The following is a 3636-nucleotide window of genomic DNA, read 5'->3' as shown; positions in this document are numbered from 1 at the left end:
AAATAGAAGACTTCAAGCTGTATTTTGCACTGGTTAATATCACAGTTTTTGTTTCTTGACGAATCTGTAATATCTTTTTATTTATCAATATCCTTCATTCTCTTACACATAAAAAGGGTAGCCCGGTGTACTAAGCTCCCGCTATGCGCGAGGTACGGGGAAGGTCCGAACCATAAACTACACTATTTTGTGACAAATGATCTTTTTATCCTTCTTCCATGTACAGTCGTCCACCAAAAAGAAGAAAAAAAAAACAAAGAAAAAAGACTTCTGAATTAACTGCAAACGACTAATTTCTTTGGTTGCTGAATCGCTTAGTTTGTTTTGATACTATTAACCAAAAAATGGTTCAGTTTTCTTATTGTTAATGTATCTTTTGAGTAAAATCTGTCAACAGTGTTACTCAAGCCCAAAAATTTTGTTATAACAAAAGCAGAATAGGACTAGACAAGATGACAATTTAAAGATCCCTTAGCGGGATTTTATTGGATTGTTGTTGTAGTTGTATCTACGTGACAAAGAAAGGAGTAGCACATGGTTTTGCCTTCTACAAGGTAGTCTTCATTTAATGGCTTCAAATTATTTAAGTATGAGCTGATATCATACCTAATAGGTCCAATCTGTTGTCAACCAAAGTGAAGAAATGAAGAAACATATTATTATTTTCCATCCTTTCGAACTAACTTCATCCACAAATTTAAGGCCCCATATCAGCATGACCAACAGGCATCAGCACATGGCTTTGCCTTTTGTTAGCAACAAAAACTTCAGCTCCAACTAAAGATTAGTTGTCTCCAGTTTCTTGTATAAATAATCCCCCTTTCATGAGCCTTTTCATTACCAATTCAGGACAAGCATTAACAAGTCAACCCTAAAAAAGTCTCTAAATTTCTTGTTTACTTTCTTGTTTCAATCTTCCACAAAAAAAAAAAAAAAAGACAATGATCAGTGACAAGAAACTCATCAAAATGGCTAGGAGATGGCAGAAGTTCGCAGCCAAGCAGAGGAAGAGGATTTCATTTCCAAGAAATGGTAGTGATTCAGACAGTTGTAGTACATCTTCATCCTCTATAGTTGAAAAGGGCCATATTGTAGTCTATACAATTGATCAAAGGCGATTTGTCATTCCCTTGGCATACCTTGAAAATGAGGTCCTTAGGCAACTCTTAAACATGTCGGAAGAAGAGTTTGGGCTGCCGCATGGTGGCCCTATTAAATTACCCTGTGATTCAGCGTTCATGGATTACATCATTTCACTAATCAAGAAAGGTGTGGCCGCTGGAGATCTTCACAAAGCATTGCTCCTCTCAGTTACTTCATGTTGTTGTTCAGCTTATTCTTTGCACCAAGAAAGTGGAAACCAGCAGCTTGTTGTCTATTGAGTCATGAAATAATCATATTTTGTAAATGGTAGCTCAAAATAGATTGTATAGCAGGTGATAAGTAGGAAACTAAAAGAGTGTATTACAAAAGACGAATAGAGCTTTCAATTTTCAATTTTGAAACTAAGAAGTTCTTAAACATTATCTTATCCCGGGCAATAACATGGTTTGATCAAAACTTACTAATATATGAATCATTCTGACTAAAAAAGTGGAGAGAAAAAAGCTAAGTTGCTCGGACACGGGTGCGGATCTAGAGATCGGATCCTTCGAGATGTAAATTCTAAGATTCAGGGATACGGATCTTAGTATGGATAAGGGTGCTGGGATCCAGCTCAAAATAATTCAAAAAAATAAAAAAAATATCCAAATTGTGAGAAATTTTGTTGAATACTTACATATAGCTTGTAAAGTGTTAATTTCTTTTTCATTCTCAAGTTGTAGATAAGTAAAAGATTAATTTGTTAGATAAGGTATGATATTATCTTCAAATTTACCCTAGTTTTGATTCTAATTTCGGGAATCAAATTGTATGTTGTCTCGAACTTTTCCATCCGTCATGGTCAAAGTACCCAAAATTATTTGACCAGATCTTGTACGGATCTCATATTTACACTCATACTAGTGTCGATATCGACACAGGTGCGGCACTTAAACTGTCATGGCGGAGCAACTTAGGAATAAATGGAAGCCATATTACGTCAGAGTTTTTGGAGAACGGGATATAGGGAATTGATCTTTAATTGGATATATGATGGATATGTGGATATTGGAAATAAAATGTATAAAAGATGATAAGTTTAATACCTTTTGCAAATTATCATCTGATACTCTAAGAACATATTCAGAAAATCAAAACAGCTACTGGAGTATCTTCCTCATAATTCGAATATCAATAGATTAGTTAAATAGTTACCTAAAATAAAAATAAAAATACTGGAGTGAAGGGTTAATAGGTAGGTACCTTTGAAATTGAAGGTCCGTTCGTCGTAAGGGGGCTGAGATGGTTTCTCATAGCCGACGGAGGAGGAAATGAAGATTATTAACAGTTTATTTCTAAAAGCTTATACCTCGTATAAATTTTATGAGATGTATGAGTCAGCACAAAATGACAAAAATGGTCCCTTATGTTTGAGTATAGGTTCAAAGTAGTCCCCTTAAGTATGCTATGAGTAGTTTTAGTCCAATCATATTTGCCAGAATTTAACACTTTTGGTCTCAAATTCAAATACTTAAGGAATTTTGTCTCTTAGATTTGATTAGACCTATAAAAAGAAGGAATTTTTGGGGGGACTCACATCTAAGGATATACTTTTTAGCGCATTGTATGGCAAATGGCGTACAAACTTTCTCCAAGAACCACTTTTGAGTGCAAGAATTTCAATGGATTGTCGTTGAATTTCAATGACTTTCAATTAAACAACAAAATTTTTTGCACTCGGATGGTTTGTAGTTTGAAGGGCAATCGAATTTTTGTAAATCCTTTGAAAGGCAAGCGAGTTCTTGTACACCAAATTGTATTCCATGTTTGATAAAAGTGTAATTATAAATAATAATTCTTTTAAATATTAGCAAAATAAGCTAAATTCTCTCATGACAATTCGACACTAATTACGCTTGGGTTTGTTAAAGAAAGTCATTACTCCCTTCGATTTCATCCCAAATTTAAAGACTTGAAGAAGTCCCTCCTGTATAAGTTATCTCCGATTAGACTTGAAGAAGTTCCTGTACAAATATAAAAGTATCCCTAATGTAACGACCCGGTCGATCGTTCCGAGAGTTGTAGCCCCGTTTTTCCTATTTCTGCTTATTTATGTGTTGTTCAGCTGTGTTGAGTTGTATCGAGTTGGTAAGTTTGGGTTCGGAGTAGTTTTGGAGTGAAATGAGACACTTAGTCTCTTAGTTAGAAAGCTAAGTTAGAAAAGTCAACCGAAAGTTGACTTATGAGTAAACAAGTTCGGACTTGGATTTCTATGATTCGGTTAGCTTCGCTGAGTGATTTTAGACTTAGGAGTGTGTCCGAAATATAATTTGGAGGTCCGTGGTAGAATTAGGCTTGAATTGGCAAAAGTTAGAAATTTGGCGATTTTGTTCGGCAGCGAAAAATTAGGTATCGGGGTCGGAATGGAATTTCGGAAGTTGGAGTAGGTTCGTAGTGTCATTTTTGATGTGTGTGCAAAATTTGAGGTCATTCAGACGTGGTTTGATAGGTTTCGGCGTCGTTGGCAAATTTTGGAAGTTTAGAAGTTCTTAG

General features: G+C 35.2%; 1 long non-coding RNA gene across 1 annotated transcript; it reads right to left on the bottom strand.

Annotated features, from left to right (window-relative positions):
- Window positions 1-453: 453 nt before the first annotated feature.
- LOC138891673 (uncharacterized) lies at window positions 454-2437 on the bottom strand. Its single transcript, XR_011408040.1, has 2 exons — window positions 2347-2437; window positions 454-1375 (listed from the first exon to the last, which is right to left on the bottom strand). It is a non-coding gene; the product is annotated as an uncharacterized lncRNA (long non-coding RNA).
- Window positions 2438-3636: the final 1199 nt, after the last annotated feature.

This window comes from Nicotiana tomentosiformis, chromosome 5 (genome assembly GCF_000390325.3).
Source record: "Nicotiana tomentosiformis chromosome 5, ASM39032v3, whole genome shotgun sequence".
NCBI lineage: Eukaryota > Viridiplantae > Streptophyta > Magnoliopsida > Solanales > Solanaceae > Nicotiana > Nicotiana tomentosiformis.
Note: the sequence above shows the minus strand (reverse complement) of the source record. Positions and strands in the feature narration are given on the sequence as shown.